Source organism: Procambarus clarkii, chromosome 88 (genome assembly GCF_040958095.1).
Source record: "Procambarus clarkii isolate CNS0578487 chromosome 88, FALCON_Pclarkii_2.0, whole genome shotgun sequence".
NCBI lineage: Eukaryota > Metazoa > Arthropoda > Malacostraca > Decapoda > Cambaridae > Procambarus > Procambarus clarkii.
In genome coordinates this window covers 10,358,703-10,381,032 of record NC_091237.1, presented here as the reverse complement: position 1 = coordinate 10,381,032, position 22,330 = coordinate 10,358,703, and the positions used below count along the sequence as shown (strand labels likewise).

At 44.7% G+C, this 22,330-nt stretch overlaps 1 long non-coding RNA gene across 1 annotated transcript in view; it reads left to right on the top strand.

The window, feature by feature from the left end:
• LOC123745893 (uncharacterized) overlaps window positions 1-11,238 on the top strand; it is a 501,838-nt gene extending 490,600 nt beyond the window's left edge. Inside the window, exon 4 of the long non-coding RNA XR_006771430.2 lies at window positions 10,691-11,238. This is a non-coding gene — a long non-coding RNA (uncharacterized lncRNA). The remainder of the gene's footprint in view (window positions 1-10,690) is intronic.
• The last annotated feature ends 11,092 nt before the right edge of the window (window positions 11,239-22,330 follow it).

Sequence of the window (22,330 nt, the reverse complement as noted above, 5' to 3'; positions counted from 1 at the left end):
TAAATTGAAAATAAATTTGGATTTTTTTTTTCAACAACAGTAAGTTAAGGGTCCTCTGATAGGTTAGGTGGGCAGGAAATTCTCATAAAGTTTCAAAACGTTATGAAAAACGTTAATTGAAAGTTCCTCTTCTAAGCTGTCCGAGTAAGCCGGACGACTCAAACAAAAAACGGAACAGTTCGTCACTTTTGTGAGTCGATTTCATTTCAAATTACGTCCAAATTTGGCCATAGTGCCGCGCATACCAGCCAAAAGTGACGTTATTTTTAAGAGGACGGGTTGAGCCGACAGCGGGTTAAATAAGGACAAAAATTGTGGAAAGCTGCAATAAGTTTTATCGTCTTCGTAATAAGGTCCTTGATAACAATAATTTTGCACCCCCTCAAACGCTCCTGACTTGGCCGCCGTCGTGAACATAAATGGTGGCCAAAAATTTTTTTTTGTAAATATCTCGCTTAGAGCTCACTTTAGGAAAAACTGTGTCAATATATAACATAACTTACATACAGTTGTCTACAAAACATGTTCAATACATGTTTCTAGTGTGTAACAGTGTTTTGACGCCAGATAATAATAATAATAATAAAATAATAATTTTTATTTAGGTAAGGTACATACATAAAGAGATTTTACAAAGTTTGTTGGCTTTATAGATAGAGCTAGTACATACAATGCCTAAAGCCACTATTACGCAAAGCGTTTCGGGCAGGAAAAACATTAATGACTAAAGCTTAAAACTAATGGGAAAAAGAATAAAATGTGTTGAGAACAAATAAAAATAGAGGTAAAAGAGGGGGGAACATTGTTGAAAAAGCAGCACAAATACAATTACAAATTATTACAGAAAATTACATTCAAACAACGTTGATTTGAAAAAAAAAAAAAAAAAAAAAAAAACATACATGGGTTGACAACAGAGGGGTAAGGTAGGTTACAGAGAATTTATTAGGTATAGCTTCGTTTTTAACTTAAACTGGTTGAGAGAGGTACAGTCTTTAACATGGTTGGGAAGGTCATTCCACATTCTGGGCCCCTTGATTTGTAGAGCATTTCTGGTTTGATTAAGTCGTACTCTAGGAATATCAAAACTGTATTTATTTCTGGTGTGGTGCTCATGGGTTCTGTTACAACCTTCTATGAAGCTTTTGAGATCAGGATTGGCATTATAGTTTAGCGTTTTATATATGTATAATACACATGAGAGAATGTGCAGTGACTTAATGTCTAACATATTCAGAGATTTGAGTAGGGGTACCGAGTGATGTCTAAGGCCAGAATTGGATATTGTCCTAATAGCAGCTTTGTGTTGAGTAATTAGAGGACGTAAGTGATTTTGGGTAGTAGAGCCCCAAGCACAAATACCATAGTTGAGATATGGATAGATAAGGGAGTAATAGAGAGTCACCAGGGCAGGGCGTGGTACATAATATCTGATCTTAGAAAGAATGCCCACAGTTTTTGAAACTTTTTTTGATATGTTTAGAATGTGTCCCTGGAAATTCAGCTTCTGGTCAATGAGAATGCCAAGGAATTTGCCATCTAATTTGTTACAAATTTGGGTATTGTTTATTTTGAGATTTATTTGATTAGAGGATTTATTGCCAAACAGAATATAGAAGGTTTTGTCAATGTTAAGGGTGAGTTTGTTGGCAGTTAGCCACAGATGGACTTTATTTAGCTCAGTATTTACTGTGGCATTTAGAGCAAGGGGATCAGGACTGGAGTAAATGAAGGTTGTGTCGTCAGCAAATAGAATTGGTTTGAGGTGTTGGGAGGCATTTGGAAGGTCATTAATGTAGATGAGAAAGAGGAGAGGGCCAAGTATGCTGCCCTAGGGAACACCAATGTTGATGGGTAGGGTGGGAGAAATTGTATTATTCACAGAAACACATTGGAGCCTGTCAGTAAGGTAGGATTTGAGGTATTGCAGGGAGTGTCCTCTGACACCATAATGATGTAATTTAAGAAGAAGGTTTTGGTGGTTGGCAGTATCGAAAGCTTTACGCAGGTCCACAAATAACCCAACAGGGAACTCATTTCTATCAAGAGCTGTATGAATCGAGTTAAGCATACTAATAAGTGCATCGTTAGTGCTTTTTTTGGGCCTGAAGCCATATTGGCAAGGGCTAAGTATATTGAGTTTGGCTAGATATGAGTAAAGCTGCTTATAGATTAGTTTTTCAAAAATTTTTGACAAGTTTGGCAGGATTGATATAGGTCTGTAGTTGTTAACATCTGTGAGATCACCACATTTGTGGACAGGCGTTACTCTCGCTTTTTTTAGAATATCTGGAAAGGTTTGGAGTTTAAGTGACTTGTTGAAGAGCAGAGCAATAGCAGGGGCTAAAGATCTGGAGGCTTTTTTGTTGATTAAAGTTGGTATCTCCTCAAGGGCACCAGACTTGGTTTTAAGGGAAAGGATTATCTCATTGACGTCAGTGGAATTAATAGGCTTTAGGTACAGAGACTGTGGATAGTTACCTGTAAGATAGTCCTTAATGTCAGTACTGGAAGATGGAATATCATTAGCAAGGGATGAACCAATGGAAGAGAAGAACCTATTGAACTCAATGGCAGAATCAGAGGCTGAAAGCTGACCATCGTTATTAGACAGCAGAGTCGGTTTGTTATTTAAAGACTTCTTTGATCCCAATATTTGTGAAATTGTTCTCCAAGTTTGTTTAATGTTGCTCTTTATTTGGGTAAATTTATCTTCGTAGTATTTAGTTTTGGCTCGTCTAATTATCTTAGATAGCAATAATGAGTAATTCTTTGAGAATTCTTTGGAGACAATTCCTAACCTATACTTCTTCTCAAGGTCATGTTTTTTATTAATAGATTTAAGTATTCCCTTTGTAAGCCAGGGATTGTTAAGCCTTTTGGTTGTGACTTGTTTTGTAAGCATAGGACAGTGGGTATTATAAAGGCTAAGAGTTTTTTGAAGAAAAGATTGCACTGCTAGGTTGATGTCCTCTATGTTACCTAACTCGGACTCCCTGTTGACATTATCAGTAGCAGTTATAAAATTGTCTATAGCAGTTTCATTGTGTAGTCTAAAACGTATCTCTCTTGACTCAAGAGGTGGTTTGCTAATGTTAGTTAAGAGAAATGTGGGGTAATGGTCTGTAGTGCTATCGGTGAATATACCTGAAGTAAGCGGAGAGGTTATGTTTGTCCAGATGTGATCTAGAGTCGTGGCAGTGCTATCAGTGATTCTAGTAGGTCTAGTGATTAAGGGTATGATGAAGCAGGAATTCATACAGTTGAGGAAGCTAACAGCAGTTGGGTGTTCTGGCTCGCAGAGGTCAGTATTAAAGTCCCTTGCGATAATTAGGTGGTTTTTGTTCAGTCTGTTATCAAGTATTAGATTTCTAAGGTTTGAGTTGAATTCGGACACATCAGTGTTAGGAATTCTATAAACTGCACCCACAGACAGGACAGACTCGGCACCCTTGACTCTGAAGCTGGCGAAGATATACTCCCCATAGCAGTCTCTAGTTCTAATTTCTTTTAAGCATGTTAGTTCTTGGTGGTAGTAAAGAGCAGTGCCACCACCTCTCTGAAGTTGACGACAGTTGTGAATTGCTGAGTAGTTAGGCATGTTAAAGAGTTGAGTAGTATCCTCTTTCAACCATGTTTCAGTAAGTATAATAAAAAAGAATTTGTGGTCAATAGCTTCAATCAAGGCACTAACATCATCGAAGTGTTTACCTAGGGATCTAACGTTCAAATTGATTACAGAGATATTGTGATTATGAGTTAATACATTTTTTACATCATGTGCTGCAAAATATCTGCAATTTAGATCATTAAAGTGATTGTCATAGATAGTGGATAAGAGGTTAAGTTCTGGGAACTTAGATAAGATAAGATGTGCGAGAATGTTCGCACCATTTTCTCATGGCTGACATTACCTAATACAACTTAGACAATTATCTTGTGTTGTTCTGTGTTGTGGCTGAGGACAGACAGCGACAGCTGACAGGCGGAGTTACCACCCTTAATGAACCCAAGTGCAGATGATGAGTCATAATAACGTGGCTAAAATATGTTGATCAGTCGATTGTGTCGATCACAATCGACTTGAGAATGGTCCAGGACGGACCGAAACGTCGTCGTCCCTTCATTTTCTAGTGTGTGGTCTGGCGACCCCAAGTGCATATCCTTGATGAAGTTATCAGTAGTCGTTGCCTGACCAGTTACTACTGCATGTTTAGAAATATTATTGCCTCCTTGACACCTTTGATTCTCATGTTAAGGACAATGTTAATAATATATATTATTAACATTGTATAGTCCTTGTATAGTAGGGACCTCGTGGCCTGGTGGATAGCGCGCAGGACTCGTAATTCTGTGGCGCGGGTTCGATTCCCGCACGAGGCAGAAACAAATGGGGAAAGATTCTTTCACCCTGAATGCCCCTGTTACCTAGCAGTAAATAGGTACCTGGGTGTTAGTCAGCTGTCACGGGCTGCTTCCTGGGGGTGGAGGCCTGGTCGAAGACCGGGCCGCGGGGACACTAAAGCCCCGAAATCATCTCAAGATAACCTCAAGATAGTCTCCCATATACAATATAGTCTCCCATCACTCGCCTTTGATGGAACACATCTTAATCACAGGAATATAATCAAAACTAGTAGGGTTGTTTCGTAGAGTAATTTGAAGATACAGGTGAGTGAAAGTGAAGCTTCTGTTTATTCCCACCTCTGTGTTATTTCTCCTTCTGGCACTATCTTCAGATCTTGAGATGATTTCGGGGCTTAGTGGCGCCGCGGCTCGGTCCTCGACCAGGCCTCCACCCCCCCAGGAAGCAGCCCGTGACAGCTGACTAACACCCAGGTACCTATTTTACTGCTAGGTAACAGGGGCATAGGGTGAAAGAAACTCTGCCCATTGTTTCTCTCCGGCGCCCTGGATCGAACCCGGGACCACAGGATCACGCGTCCAGTGTTCTCTCCGCTCAGCCACCGGCACTAGCAAGTTTTGTAACATTGTATCAATGGGTTCATCGCATTCCTCTTCATTAATATTTATTTCAGAGTTTGAACATGATAAGCTCTTGCATGAACCATCTTGAATATCAGAGATCATTGTGATCCCGCCCTTCCACAGCTACACGTGGCTGTCGTGCAACCTTTGTGGCATTTGCAGGATATAACATTGAGCAGCTCTGAAAGACCAGGGGCCAGATTCATGAAGCAGTTACGTAAGCACTTACGAACGTGTACATCTTTACTCAATCTTTGACGGTTTTGGTTATATTTATTACACAGTTTACAAGCATGCAAATTTCCCAATCAACTGTTGTTATTGTTATAAACAGCCTCCTGGTGCTTCGGAGCTCATTAACTGTTTAATAATTGTAAACAAAGCCGCCAAAGATTGAGAAAAGATGGACAGGTTCGTAAGTGCTTGCGTAACTGCTTCGTGAATCTGGCCCCAGGTTCTTTAGCTGTGGTGATGGAGCCCAGACCTTTTGCAGTTGTGTTCCAGCCTCATTGTATAGGGGGCAAGACATTTCCCAACCACTTGTGAACTTGGTGATACGTACGTGAGGAATGAAATCCAGCTGTAGCGTCTGTGGGAGGCAAGGAAGCCAAAGTCAATTTACTTGTGCTCAGTGATTTAGCAAAACATTAATATCTCATGTCACAGAGGGACTCGCATTCATTATTCCCATACAACTGACAAATTAAAGCTTTTCCTGCTTCAGCAATCTTTGCAGGTTCAACAGACGGTTCCTGAAACACTGCAACAACTTCTTGAAGTTCTTCATGCTCGTCCTGCACTTTTATGACCTTCAGTGTATGACCCTGTGTGTCAACAGCAGTAGTGGTAGTATCAGTCCCACTAAGTGCTGGCAAGAAAAGAATGTTGTCCATGATGACTGGTGCACACTTCATGGCGGCTGGCGTGTGTACACTTGGTTCTGTGTCTTTAATTTGTCTTGTTTTAAGAGGTTTATGTTGGTGTTTAATGCAGCCAGAGTTGTGAGCTTTACCTCAGGCCTGGGACTACCCGGCCAGAGCAATGCCAGAGTTGGTTGGACGCCAAGGGAATGGGGATGATCTGATCCTTCCAAACCATTACCTATCTTACTCTCCTTCCTGACCTAGCCACATCACTTGGGGTGGACGGTAGAGCGACTGTCTCGCTTCATGCAGGTCGGCGTTCAATCCCCGACCGTCCAAGTGTTGGGCACCATTCCTTACCCCCCGTCCCATCCCAAATCCTTATCCTGACCCCTTCCCAGTGCTATATAGTCGTTATGGGTTGGCGCTTTCTCCTGATAGTTCCCCCTCCTTTCCTTCCTAACCTAGAGTTAGGTAAAGGTGTGGAAGGTTTACAGTAGTTTACACTTGGTCCACTGTGCTACCACTTACGGATCCTGTACTTCTCTCCTCAATTATAGCGGCTTTGTGTACAATTATCTAACAGTTTCTGTGCTCCGAAGCACTAAGGAACTATTTATGACAAAAATAATTTTTGGTTGTGAAGTTTCGGAACTCGTAGACTGTTTAAAACATGTAAGCACAGCCGAATGGTTAAATAAAGACGCACATTATACACAGAAATCACAATAGCCTGATGCATCAAATGAACAAATCCACAAGGGCCGTGATGAGGGCCGCGTCTGGGATCATCCCGGTCGTAGGTTCGAACCCTCATCATGGCCCTTGTGGATTTGTTAATTAAAATACGCACATATTTCGTAACCAGTTGTATAAGTGACTAGTTGTGGCCCTGGAGGCATGGCCGCAAGGGTCAGTGTTGCTACCACCTCCATGTGAGGCAAGATCTGTGCTATGATACACAGGTTCCGGGCCCGATAAGCAAAAGGGGTTTACCCTGCAATATTGAGGGAGACACCAGAGCACCCGGCTTTATTGCACAGTGTTCAGGCCAGACTGTGTCTCTCCTTGCACCCTCACAGTGTCCTGGCCAGACTGTGTCTCCTTGCTCCCTCACAGTGTCCTGGCCAGACTGTGTCTCCTTGCTCCCTCACAGTGTCCTGGCCAGACTGTGTCTCCTTGCTCCCTCACAGTGTCCTGGCCAGACTGTGTCTCCTTGCACCCTCACAGTGCTCTGGCCAGACTGTGTCTCCTTGCACCCTCACAGTGTCCTGGCCAGACTGTGTCTCCTTGCTCCCTCACAGTGTCCTGGCCAGACTGTGTCTCCTTGCTCCCTCACAGTGTCCTGGCCAGACTGTCTCTCTCCTTGCTCCCTCACAGTGTCCTGGCCAGACTGTCTCTCTCCTTGCTCCCTCACAGTGTCCTGGCCAGACTGTCTCCCCTTGCACCCTCACAGTGTCCTGGCCAGACTGTGTGTCTCCTTGCTCCCTCACAGTGCTCTGGCCAGACTGTGTCTCCTTGCTCCCTCACAGTGTCCTGGCCAGACTGTGTCTCCTTGCTCCCTCACAGTGTCCTGGCCAGACTGTGTCTCCTTGCTCCCTCACAGTGTCCTGGCCAGACTGTGTCTCCTTGCTCCCTCACAGTGTCCTGGCCAGACTGTGTCTTCTTGCTCCCTCACAGTGTCCTGGCCAGACTGTGTCTTCTTGCACCCTCACAGTGTCCTGGCCAGACTGTGTCTTCTTGCTCCCTCACATCCTATTTGTGTGTTGGACACTGGACACTGCATGTGTTGGACACTGCGTGTGCTGGACACTGGACACTGCGAGTGTTGGACACTGGACACTGCGTGTGTTGGACACTGGACACTGCGTGTGTTGGACACTGGACACTGCGTGTGTTGGACACTGCGTGTGCTGGACACTGAACACTGCGAGTGTTGGACACTGCGTGTGTTGGACACTGCGTGTGCTGGACACTGGACACTGCGAGTGTTGGACACTGCGTGTGCTGGACACTGGACACTGCGTGTGTTGGACACTGGACATTGGACGTGTTGGACACAGTTGGTCGACAACATAACTAGGTCGGTTAATTCAGTCCCGTCCGCCTCCTTGTACCATTGATGGCCAGAGATCGTCATTAGACCTTCCACTAAGCTCGCTCTCTTTCTCTCTCTCTCTCTCTCTCTCTCTCTCTCTCTCTCTCTCTCTCTCTCTCTCTCTCTCTCTCTCTCTCTCTCTCTCTCTCTCTCTCTCTCTCTCCCCCCCCCCTCCCCCTCCCCCCCCCCGACACCAAACAAGAAAGAGTACAGGCAGCAGTCCGCAACAAAGACAACAATTAAAACAAACAATGGAAAAAAACAAACAAAGTGGAGGTAGGAATGATCCACACTCTGGGATCCATGTTTGGAAATCATTATTAAGGCTTGTGCCACTACTCTCATTTATCACCCTCTTCCTTGTCACCATTCCTTCAACCCGCCCTTTTCCTCCATTTCGGCCTCTCCCATTTTCTCATATTTTCCGTATCGTCTGTCCTCTGCCGTCTATTGTCTTTCGTTTATAATTTCTTTTCTATTCTCTGTAGTCTCCTGTCATTTGTTTAATTTTGTCTGTCCAGTCGTTTTGTTGTTATCATCTATCCTATAGTAAGTGTTATCTGTCGTCCTTCTGTCTACGCCCATTCTGTTGATAATTATCTTTCCTATCTTCCTTGTGCTCTTCCTTCCTCCGCCTCTGTTGCATTACCTGTTTTCCTAGCGTTCCTTCCTTTTTTCTCCTCCCACTTTTCCTACTTCCCTCCTTTTCCACTATTTCTCTCTTCCCTTTTTACACCGTTTGGCCCATTCTTTTTTTTTTGTATATATTATCTCACCCGCTCTCTCACTATTTCACCTCTCAGTTTAAATTTCCATCCATCATTCACCCCTCTTCTTTTATTCATTTCATTCTCTCTCTCTCTCTCTCTCTCTCTCTCTCTCTCTCTCTCTCTCTCTCTCTCTCTCTCTCTCGTTTCTATCTTCCCATTTGTCCACAAATTCTGCGTGGCTATTACCCCCCACTGAGGTCCTCACCTTAACCACAACCCCCCCACAACCCCCCCATACCCACAACCCCCCCCATACCCACAACCCCCCCCACATCCACAACCCCCCCCCACACCCACAACCCCCCCCACACCCACAACCCCCCCCCCACACCCACAACCCCCCCACACCCACAGCCCCCCCCACACCCACAACCCCCCCCCACACCCACAACCCCCCTCACACCCACAACCCCCCCCCCACACCCACAACCCCCCCCCACAACCCCCCCCCACAACCCCCCCCCACACCCACAACCCCCCCCCACACCCACAACCCCCCCCCCACACCCACAACCCCCCCCACACCCACAACCCCCCCCCACACCCACAACCCCCCCCCACCCGCAACCCCCCCCACACCCACAACCCCCCCACACCCACAACCCCCCCACACCCACAACCCCCACAACCCCTCACTGACAACCCCCACAACCCCTCACTGACAACCCCCACACCCACAACCCCCACACCCACAATCATGAGCAGAACACAACCGGCATAGTACCACATAAGAGAAGGACACCCCCCCCCCCCCGCTAAGTGGTCACCTCGACGGCCCAGGAGCTGGAGCCCGCAGATGACAGTAGCGGCCCCCTTGTCAGTAACACAGTTAGCAACAAGCACTGCCGCACCGTCGCTGCCGTGAACCTCGCACCGTTAGCTTCGTTAGTGAATGCTAAAAAAAAGTATTGTTTCACCTGCGACGATCGTTAGGTAAACGATCCTCTGAGACGAGTGACGGACTTAGGATAAAATTGTCATTTCATATTGTAATGCTCGTTGCCCACATAAGGGGGAGAGAGAGAGAGAGAGAGAGAGAGAGAGAGAGAGACAGAGACAGAGAGACAGACAGAGACAGACAGAGACAGACAGAGACAGACAGACAGAGACAGACAGACAGAGACAGACAGACAGACAGAGACAGACAGACAGAGACAGACAGACAGAGACAGACAGACAGAGACAGACAGACAGAGACAGACAGACAGAGACAGACAGACAGAGACAGACAGACAGAGACAGACAGACAGAGACAGACAGACAGAGACAGACAGACAGAGACAGACAGACAGAGACAGACAGACAGAGACAGACAGACAGAGACAGACAGACAGAGACAGACAGACAGAGACAGACAGACAGACAGAGACAGACAGACAGACAGAGACAGACAGACAGACAGAGACAGACAGACAGACAGAGACAGACAGACAGACAGAGACAGACAGACAGACAGAGACAGACAGACAGACAGAGACAGACAGACAGACAGAGACAGACAGACAGACAGAGACAGACAGACAGACAGAGACAGACAGACAGAGACAGACAGACAGACAGAGACAGACAGACAGACAGAGACAGACAGACAGACAGAGACAGACAGACAGACAGAGACAGACAGACAGACAGAGACAGACAGACAGACAGAGACAGACAGACAGACAGAGACAGACAGACAGACAGAGACAGACAGACAGAGACAGACAGACAGAGCAGACATTAAATGCGAACTATTTAAATATCAACATTTATGCATGTGGTGACGGTAGAGTCAGAGGTGAATGAGGTCCCAGTGAATGTACTCAAAGGATTCTCTATTATTTAAAATTCCATATTATCCATTTCTATATATTCATTATTATTCAATGGTCTATATTATTTTTTCATTATACTGAATTTCTTATTTTCCATTATTCTATAATTATATATATGGACAATAGTCTGACCTTTTGCTATTTTTTCTGCAGGAACCAGGAGCTCCAGTCCAACTCTCAGGCAGCCATCATCAGGGTCGCAACACCCACGCCCACGCCCACACTGGCTCAGCACCACCCCACGCCCACGCCAGCACCACGCCCACGCCAGCCCCACACACACACACACACACACACACACACACACACACACACACACACACACACACACGGCCGTGCATCAAAATAATCCTCCCCAAACCTGTACATCTTTCTAACTTTCCCTTAGTGCTGACGCCATAAGCCCTCAAAAGTACCAACACTAGTTTATATTCTCGGCCTTCTGTGCTCACCCCCTTCCATCCTCTCTCTCTCTCTCTCTCTCTCTCTCTCTCTCTCTCTCTCTCTCTCTCTCTCTCTCTCTCTCTCTCTCTCTCTCTCTCTCTCTCTCTCTCTCTCTCAAACTTCAACGTCAACGTCTTTTAAGATGTGATACCTCACCTGTCTCGCTCACAACCTGGCTCCTTGAGGACCTGCCACGGTCTAGGAGTTCGTGCCTAGGGGCTTGTGTCTGGGGGCTTGTGTCTGGGGGCTTGTGTCTGGGGGCTTGTGTCTGGGGGCTTGTGTCTGGGGGCTTGTGTCTGGGGGCTTGTGTCTGGGGGCTTGTGTTTGGGGGGCTTGTGTCTGGGGGGCTTGTGTCTAGGGGCTTGTATCTGGGGGCTTGTGTTTGGGGGGCTTGTGTCTGGGGGCTTGTGTCTGGGGGCTTGTGTTTGGGGGGCTTGTGTCTGGGGGGCTTGTGTCTGGGGGCTTGTGTCTGGGGGGCTTGTGTCTGGGGGGCTTGTGTCTGGGGGGGCTTGTGTCTGGGGGGGCTTGTGTCTGGGGGGCTTGTGTCTGGGGGCTTGTGTCTGGAGGGCCTGTGTCTGGGGGGCCTGTGTCTGGGGGGCTTGTGTCTGGGGGGCTTGTGTCTGGGGGGCTTGTGTCTGGGGGGCTTGTGTCTGGAGGGCTTGTGTCTGGGGGGCTTGTGTCTGGGGGGCTTGTGTCTGGGGGGCTTGTGTCTGGGGGCTTGTGTCTGGGGGGCTTGTGTCTGGGGGGCTTGTGTCTGGGGGCTTGTGTCTGGGGGGCTTGTGTCTGGGGGGCCTGTGTCTGGGGGGCTTGTGTCTGGAGGGCCTGTGTCTGGGGGCTTGTGTCTGAGGGCTTGTATCTGAGGGCTTGTGTCTGGGGGCTTGTGTCTGGGGGCCTGTGTCTGCGGGCCTGTGTCTGGGGGCTTGTGTCTGGGGGCCTGTGTCTTAGGGTCTTACTCTAGGGGTTTCTGTGGCAATTCTTCTTCCACAGAACGTCGGCCCACCGACATCTTCCTCAGTCCAACTGTCACTCTTGCTTCTCTCAGTTCCTCTCTTCTGTTTTCGCTGCATCTTGTCTATATTTCTTTGTTCTACCTGAACACTAGTCCTTGTTTCTTGTTCTACCCGAGCGCTAGTACTTGTTCCTTGTTCTAGCAGAACACTAGTCCTTGTTCAAACCTGAGCACTAGTTCACATCACTTCCTGACCTCTGTGACTAGCGTCCGATGGCTTGCCTGTCTAGTGGATGATGCGCCTCCCAGTGCGAGGTGGTGCTTGTGGTAGCCCCAGTGTGGGTGGTGCCACCCAGCAGCCGCCCACATACCATATCCTCGCCTGTGAGCCACCCACACACTACTCCCACGCCGCCCGCACGCCACCCACACACACTTCCCACCACAAGCCGTCCGTAAGGGCGGCATTAACGCGATGCTGAGGGATTGGGCGTGTGAGGGAGGAGCTTGTCTGCGGCCTTGGGCGTGGGTGTGGTGGGCGGCACTGGTTATGGCTAACCTGGTGCCAGTGGAGGCTGTCAGGACTAACGTCGTAGCGGAAGTGCCAAGGCTCGATGTGGGTAAGTACTCTTGAAGGAAACACACATTATATTTAGGTATATATTTATTCAAATATATGTATAACATTTATGCAAAATATGTACATTGAGAATAGGAAAATCAGGATGTGATAAGCAGCAAGATGTACAGGGAGTAGGAGCGTGAGGCCATCAACTGTGGGCAGATGATAGGAAACATGATTAATAACCCATGCTCCAACGACCATCGTCCAGAAGAAGAGATGAGAGGTAACATGCGAGAGGAATCAGAGCAATACAAGAAACAAATATTAGATAGGCAGAACAAAAAAGAAATGCCTCAAATAACGATTATTCAACTCTATGAAACAAGGCACATTAGTTTTACTTTACAAACAAACAAACAAAAAAACTTCAAAACAAACAAAAATTGGTTAAAGACAGACTCGTGTATTTGCACCTTAAGTTTGTAGAGAAAACATTATGGGGGTCTGAAGCAGCATGGTGCGGTAGGAAATAAAACCTAAAACCCCAAGAGTATAGGGCAGAAGACGTTGGCTAACAGGAACCCACTCTAACTAATGCAAAAGCCCGAAAATACAGAGCATACGTGAAGATAACTGGAAACTAAGAGCACTAGTTTCCCAGAAATTTTAGAAGTAATGATAGGGTCTAATTTGAACCGCTGCTATTATTAATTAAGGCTACTAAGGCATTGTGAAGGGCAAATTCAATCAAATTTCTTTCAACTGTGTCATGCATAACTACCTGCTGTGAGCAGGCGATGAGTCACAATAACGTGGCTAAAGTAAGTTGACCAGACCACACACTAGAAGGTGAAAGGACGACGACGTTTCGGTCCGTCCTGGACCATTCTCAAGTTGATTGTGACTTGAGAATGGTCCAGGACGGACCGAAACGTCGTCGTCCCTTCACCTTCTAGTGTGTGGTCTGGTCAATTACCTGCTGTGAGTTTCAGTTGATGGCATGATTAAGTATTATGATGGTATTGTGTATAATGAGACTCTTGCCCAACCCTAATGGTATGCTTGTGTTGTGTAACAAGTTGGCTGAGTTTTGTCGAGTCTGGCTCATAACGATGAAGTGACCCCTTCCAGGGAGCCGAATGAACACAACCTGCTGTAAGGGGAAGTGTTTTATTATGATCGATTATACTGTATTATTATTATTAATTTGAAATTGAAGGTGTTGATGGTGTGGGGCACCTTTGCTGACCCTTCAGTGAAAGGTGAAAGCAAAGAATTCTTAGCAACATGAGTCAATAACAAATTTAAGGTATTATAGCTTCCTCATAATTGTGGGGAAAACTGATTCATGGGATTTATTTATTTAACAATTTTTAATTAATAAGTTCTAATAATTTATATTTAATTTATATGGCAATTTATTTCTTGCGTTAATTTATTTCATTCGATAGCAATCTATATGATAAAGTGTAAAGTAAAGTACGAGTTTATTCCCATAAATCGTTTCTTTCACAAGATGGGGTGTTTTATTATATGTATAGTGCCTATCAGTCAAAATTATCGATTGGTAGACATTCACTACAATGTTACTAGCTGTTAAGACTACATATGTTAGTAAATACTGGGGAAGCCTTATCTGATAAGAAGGCTTCAGTATTAATGGTGAAGAGTAAGTGGGTAGCCAGCCAGTCACGTGGTCTCTCGTCTTTAGTGATTCCACATTAATAACTTCACTTCTCAATTCTCCTGCCAACAAGATTGTTTAGTAACATTTGCCGCACGTAAATTATTATGTTTAGAACATCATAATATTCTGAAATAAAGGGTTGAATTATTGCTCCCCCTTGGGTTTGTTGTTGTTTATATACGGCATAACCATAACAGTAAAATGCCACAATGAAATAAGAGCTCTACAAATCATTAGTATACTGTACGGATACAATACCTTCCCTGGTTCAACGGTGCCGATTTGTGCTCTCTATCTCGGCGACAATAGTGTGTTATACACCAGTACTGGGATGACAACACTACAAGTCTCAACAGTTAAGGGTTAAAATGGTTACCTGTCTTCTCTCCCGCCCGCATACCATGTTCTCAAGATGGGTTTTATTAAGAAGTGAAAACAGGGTTTATATTTAATTTACTTTAGTACTGATGACTAAGTTGGTTCAAGGGAAATGTTTTTATGATGTTAACAGTCCAGAGAATGATGTATTAAGAATAATTTCCAATAATATAGCTCGTGAATTTAATATCGACATGGCAATTATATCCCCGTTTTCTTTGGGAAAAAATCCACTGGAGCTTCGTTTTCTATGAATAATTACAGCTCTATTTCTAGGGTTAATTTGTAAGTACAAAACAGAAACAATATTAACTGCATATTGTATTGAAAGCTAGTAAATGATGTCGGTTTTTCCAGCATAATTCCAGAAAGAGGGGGGGGGGGGGGGGGAAGAGAGGTTCAGAATACGGATCGAAGTCCAATATTTAGAACTGACGAACACTGATATTCCTCTTCAGAATTATTAGATTAGTTTAATGTTAGTAGTTCATAAATGGGACATTTGTGCTTCAGTTCGAACAGGACGGATGTCCCGTACTAGAGTTGCAGGTGTTAGAAGACTTCAGGCAATGTCATTTCCCTGCTAACTCTTGTGTGGCTAAATTTTTAGCCTAATTAAGTTTATATAACCAAGAGGACTGAATGTGATCAATTATTATAGTCATGCGTCCCTACGTCATAGATCCCTGCGGTTTGTGTGGGAGAACTACAACGTTTGTGTGGGAGAAGTTAGTGAGAGAACTTCGTACCAGAGAAGTATTAGCTGAACTGCAAGGTAATGCAGGACTTCGAGTTGAGAAGTTGAACTCCAGTGACCTAGTGAATCTACAAGTAGTGTAGAGTGCTACAAGTCCTTTGTGAGAAACCGTGTAAGAGAGCTTCGCTGACATTCGAGGAGGACTTCAGATTCAGCAGATTGGAGGCCTGATTTCGAGGACCCAGACAGATGTATTTGATAGTGGATCTCGAGGAATAGAACAGAGGACCATTCGGACATTTTGAAGTTTAGGGAGTGCTTGATTGCGTTTTTTTGACGTGCAAGGCGAGAGGTTGATGTCTATTTTGTAGTAGGAGATATATGAATATTTTTGTACCCTGTATTTCAGCCCAAAGCAGTGAAGGGTGTAGTAGGTTATGAGCTGAGGAGTGAGCAGCAACCTAGTACGGTTATAGGATGAAGACTTAGGAGGAATGTTGGAGTGTTATCAGTTGATAGCAGCCTTAGGAGCTGCATAGTTCGTTGCTTAGCTAGCCTACATCTCTGATTTATCCATGGGTTTTGCATCTACATTTCGTGTTTTTCCTTTTGGACCGTTACAAAGTTGGCTGTTGCCTCCTTACACTTCTGCGTGATGTAGTCCATCTTGTTTTGGCCGTCTTTCTCCCGAGCTCTTGTTTCCCATGTTATATCTGTTAGGAATTTTCTTATCTCATAGTTTCTCTTTCGGAATGCCAGCCTTTTGTTTTCAGTATCCCTCCTCGAGTTCAATAACCCTTCTTCAACCAGGTACTCAAACGTCAGTACACTGTGATCACTCATTCCTACTGGGGCCTGGAAACCGATTTCCCTTATGTCGGAGTCGTTCAGAGTGAAGATTAGTTCGAGTCTCGCTGATTCATCATTGCCTCTCATTCTTGTGGGTTCCCTGACATGCTGGCTTAAAACGTTTTTTGCCGCCACCTTAAATAATTTAGCTCTCCACGTATCCTCGCCTCCATGCGATTCCTTGTTCTCCCAGTCTATCCTTCCGTGATTGAAGTACCCCATGATGAGCAGATGGGATATGTTTCTACAGGCAGCAGCGGTTGCCTTCTTAATTATAGTGTTAACTGCCATGTTGTTGTTGCCATACTCTTGCCTGGGTCTTCTGTCGTTTGGTGGAGGGTTATGTATCACTGCTACTACTACTCTTGGTCCTCCCATCGTCATGGTGCCTGTTATGTAGTCTTTGAATCCCTCGATTCGTGTAATTACCTAAGTGTAATTACCTAAGTGTAGTTACAGGATGAGAGCTACGCTCGTGGTGTCCCGTCTTCCCAGCACTCTTTGTCATATAACGCTTTGAAACTACTGACGGTCTTGGCCTCCACCACCTTCTCACTTAACTTGTTCCAACCGTCTACCACTCTATTTGCGAAGGTGAATTTTCTTATATTTCTTCGGCATCTGTGTTTAGCTAGTTTAAATCTATGACCTCTTGTTCTTGAAGTGCCAGGTCTCAGGAAATCCTCCCTGTCGATTTTATCAATCCCTGTTACTATTTTGTATGTAGTGATCATATCACCTCTTTTTCTTCTGTCTTCTAGTTTTGGCATGTTTAATGCTTCCAACCTCTCCTCGTAGCTCTTGCCCTTCAGTTCTGGGAGCCACTTCGTAGCATGTCTTTGCACCTTTTCCAGTTTGTTGATGTGCTTCTTAAGATATGGGCACCACACAACCACTGCATATTCTAGCTTTGGCCTAACAAAAGTCATGAACAATTTCTTTAGTATATCGCCATCCATGTATTTAAATGCAATTCTAAAGTTAGAAAGCATCGCATAGGCTCCTTGCACAATATTTTTTATGTGGTCCTCAGGTGATAGTTTTCTATCTAGAACCACCCCTAGATCTCTTTCTTTATCAGAATTCTTTAAAGATTGTGTGTGTGCGCGTGTGTGTGTGTGTGTGTGTGTGTGGTTCTAGTCTCGTACGGCCACAGGAGCTGCGTGCACTCCCCTCAGGAGCCGCTATGTCAGGTTAGCACCCGCCACTTCCTTTGATTAAAACCGAATCTGTGGAAAACATTTTCATGGTAATTATTGCTGGAGTAAGCACTTACTGATGAGAGAGACAGGTCGTAAAGCTGCCTAGCAGAGGAATTTGACGTCGCGATCACGTGGATCAACGACACGGAAGACTGTAGTGGAAGAAGTGATTAAAATCGTAATCATACCGCAGACAATTGCACGTATACGTAGTGTCGCGAATTTCACCCTAACGTTGTGTACAAATCGTCGAGGTTCGGACCTCGACTGCCAGTTCTTTGTGAATCGCCATCTTGAGATTCAGCCCCAGCACCTCTAAATTTCTCGTCAGAAGACCTAAGCACGTGACTACGTGAGGTGTGAGGATACTCTGACAGGTTCACGTCACCCGTAATGACTGCACAAGTGTATAACTGGTTGAGAGTGAAGTGTGAACGAATAGGTATATAATATAAGTACTGTACTCTATTTTTTATTCTTCGTTGTCCCATGTTTGTTGTCTCTGGCGAAGTACTCTCTAGTAGATCACCTTGAAGTGAAACACCTGCCACGGGCGGGGACTGGTACCACAGGGAGGGGCAGGTTAGTGGCTGGCTGGACTGAGGTCCGTGACTCCCTGGACGACGGTGTCGCACGACCAGTGACGCCCTTGCCAGGTAATGCACCTCAGTTATAGTTTGAAAGTTAACTATTTTATGTAGATGTCCGATTGACATCGCTGTGTATTGATTTCACACGGCGCACGTGCAACCCGAGCATCTAGATTTAGAGCTCCAGGTGCCTCTTGTAATTGCTGCAGTGGTTAAGAAGCAGGATTGAGTAACTGTGTGGTCGTGACAATGTTAAGTGAGGCTGTTCCTTCGCGAGCAAATATATCGTCCAAGAGTGACTATCGTCTGTCCCTCGGTTTAGTTTACATTTGCATGACCCACAAAGAAAGAAACTCTCACTGTATAAGTGTTAAGTTAAATGAATGAACCTTGTTAACTTTGGACACGTTTAGGAGTAGTGTTCTTCTCTAAGATATATTGCGGCTCCTTGTGTGTCTCTTCCACTTTTATATGCACTGTAATTTATTTGATCTGGACCTTACTGTTCTCCGTGCCCAAGAACAGTTCGGGGGATCACACGACCGAGTAACATCACTGACGTCGGGAGTCTTGTCTGAGGGAGGCCCTTACCTCGACGAACTGCCCTTAGTAAATTATCTTCAGTGTGCTGCTGCTGGCAATGTAGGCGTGGAGGTAGTCTAAAATAGTACAGTCCAACACACACACACACACACACACACACACACACACACGCACACACACACACACACACACACACACACACACACACACACACACACACACACACACACACACACACACACACACACACACACACACGTGCACACCCGCGGCCGGTGCGGCCGGTTGCTGAGCGGACAGCACACAGGACTCGTGTTCCTGTGGTCCCGGTTCGATCCCGGACGCCGGCGAGAAACAATGGGCAGAGTTTCTTTCACGCTGATGCTCTGTTACCTAGCAGTAAATAAGTACCTGGGAGTTAGTCAGCTGTCACGGGTTGTTTCCTGGTGTGTGTGTGTGTGTGTGTGTGTGTGTGTGTGTGTGTGTGTGTGTGTGTGTGTGTGTGTGTGTGTGTGTGTGTGGTGTGTGGTGTGGTGTGGGAAGAAGAAAAAAAATAGTAACAGTTGATTGACAGTTGATAGGCGGGCCGAAAGAGCAGAGCTCGACCCCCACAGGCACAACTAGATGAATACAACTAGGTGAACACACACACACACACACATCCTGATATGTTTACAGGAGTGGAATCATACATGTCAATGTTTGCGGATGACGCGAAATTAATGAGAAGAGTTGTGACAGACGAGGATTGTACTGGAGTTTAACACCAGTAAATGTAAAGTTATGGAAATGGGATCAGGTGACAGGAGACCAAAGGGACAGTACACAATGAAGGGGGAACAGCCTACCTGTAACGATTCGAGAAAGAGACCTGGGAGTGGATGTGACACCTAATTTAACTCCTGAGGCACATATAAGTAGGATAACGACAGCAGCGTACTCTACACTGGCGAAAATTAGAACTTTATTCAGAAACCTAAATGAGGAGGCTTTTAGGGCGCTTTACACTGCCTACGCGAGACCCGTCTTAGAGTATGCCGCACCATCATGGAGCCCCCACCTGAAGAAACACATAAAGAAACTGGAGAAGGTTCAGAGGTTTGCGACGAGGCTTGTCCCAGAGTTACGAGGGATGGGATATGAAGAGCGTCTGAAGGAACTGAACCTTACGACACTAGAGAAAAGAAGGGAGAGAGGAGATATGATAGGGACATATAAAATACTCAGGGGAATTGACAAAGTGGAAATAGATAAAATGTTCACACGTAATAATAACAGAACGAGGGGATATGGGTGGAAACTGGAAACTCAGATGAGTCACAGAGATGTTAGGAAGTTTTCTTTTAGCGTGAGAGTAGTGGAAAAATGGAATGCACTTGGGGAACAGGTTGTGGAAGCAAATACTATTCATACTTTTAAAACTAGGTATGATAGGGAAATGGGACAGGAGTCATTGCTGTAAACAACCGATAGCTGGAAAGGCGGGATCCAAGAGTCAATGCTCGATCCTGCAAGCACAAATAGGTGAGTACACACACACACACACACACACACACACACACACACACACACACACACACACACACACACACACACACACACACACACACACAGAATGGAACTGGATGCAATTGGAGATCGTTGAGGCAAATTCAATAAGCAGCTTCAAGAGGAAATTTGCGATAAACATAAGGAATGAGAATCATTGCATTAAATGACCAGGAGATGGAGGAAAGTGTACTACGATACTTTTAAGATTTGAGTTACTGTAATTAATATTTTCTGCTTACAGAAAGTCACTTGCTTGTTTACATTTTGTACATAAGCAAATATTATATTATATATGTATATATATATATATATATATATGAATGCGAACAAGCCTGAATGGTCCCCAGGACTATATGCGAATGAAGTTTTCTTTTAAAACTAGGTATGATAGGGAAATGGGACAGGAGTCATTGCTGTAAACAACCGATAGCTGGAAAGGCGGGATCCAAGAGTCAATGCTCGATCCTGCAAGCACAAATAGGTGAGTACACACACACACACACACACACACACACACACACACACACACACACACACACACACACACACACACACACACACACACATCCGACAGCGCTCGGTGGTTAACTTGGGAATAGATATTTCATCGAGTCACCTCACTTCGAATCCTTATATATATATATATATATATATATATATATATATATATATATATATATATATATATATATATATATGTCGTACCTAGTAGCCAGAACGCACTTCTCTGCCTACTATGCAAGGCCCGATTTGCCTAATAAGCCAAGTTTTCATGAATTAATTGTTTTTCGACTACCTAACCTACCTAACCTAACTTTTTCGGCTACCTAACCTAACCTAATCTATAAAGATAGGTTAGGTTAGGTTAGCTAGGGTTGGTTAGGTTCGGTCATATATCTACGATAATTTTAACTCCAATAAAGAAAATTGACCTCATACATAATGAAATGGGTAGCTTTATCATTTCATAAGGAAAAAAATAGAGAAAAAATATTAATTCAGGAAAACTTGGCTTATTAGGCAAATCGGGCCTTGCATAGTAGGCCGAGAAGTGCGTTCTGGCTACTAGGTACGACATATATATATATATATATATATATATATATATATATATATATATATATATATATATATATATATATATATATATATGCATAACAAATATTATATGCAAACCTGCTTGAATGGTCTCCAAGCCAATCTGCAACGGAAAACTCCTTACCCCAGAAAGATTCAAACCTAGACAACCAGGAGCACTGTGCACCTTGGCGTACCTGGTTCCTTAACCGCTTGACCACACTGACTGTACATAAATGTTGGAAGTCGTGAGACTTATATACCAAACATCCGACAGCGCTCGGTGGTTAACTTGGGAATAGATATTTCATCGAGTCACCTCACTTCGAATCCTTCTGGGGTGTGGAGTTTTCAGTTGGATATTGGCTTGGGGACCAATATGCAACTCGTCATTGCTGCAGAATACAAAGTCGGATAAACCTCAGGTTATGATTTTCGTCCTCGATGTTTTTATGGATCTCCTTTATACTTCAGCCCGCGATCCTGTGGTCAGTCCTGCTGATAAAAACTCTTTTAGTGATGTACTGACGTTGGAAGTTGGGGATATTCGCCACTCGGCAAAGTGGCGAATCGAATGTCTGGCGTTTTGGCATGTTATGGAATGTTATTCGTTTTTCAAGGTCCTCCATACATGAGAAGTAGAGCACAATATCCACAGAAAGAGAGAGAGTGAATTAGCTACTACAACGTAACTAAGCAGCACAAGCAGCCACCACCCTGTTACAACATAGTTAGACTAAGGTACATGTGTCAGGGAAGCAGAAGAGAGAGGCAGGCGAAAATTACATGTTAATATTACTTCTGGTTAGGTGTTGACACGACTAATGGAAAGAGGACCCCCTGGCCCTTACCTGGAATAATCTTAAAGCCATTGGGAGGGCACTATTCAGGTGGGGGCTCACCATAGCCGAGTAGCTGAATCTAAGACAACAAAATTTTCAGGAGGAATAAATGGAATATATGCTCTGGACAACCAGGTATTGGTATCGACTGACTCGGTGAGGTATACCTGATAATTAGAGACTAGGTCAATAGATCAAAGAACATGAAATACCTCTAGGGGCCAGTGACCATTGTGTCCTAGTCTTTGACTACATGATGGAACTCAAACTTGTGCCCATGGGACAAGAGGTCTGGGAGTGGAGAGTTGACTACAGGAGAATAAGGGACTATCTGGGAAAAGTGCAGTGGGAGGAAGAAATTAGAGGTAAAACAGTTCAAGAGATGATTGACCTAATCACACGGAAATGCAAGGAGGTCG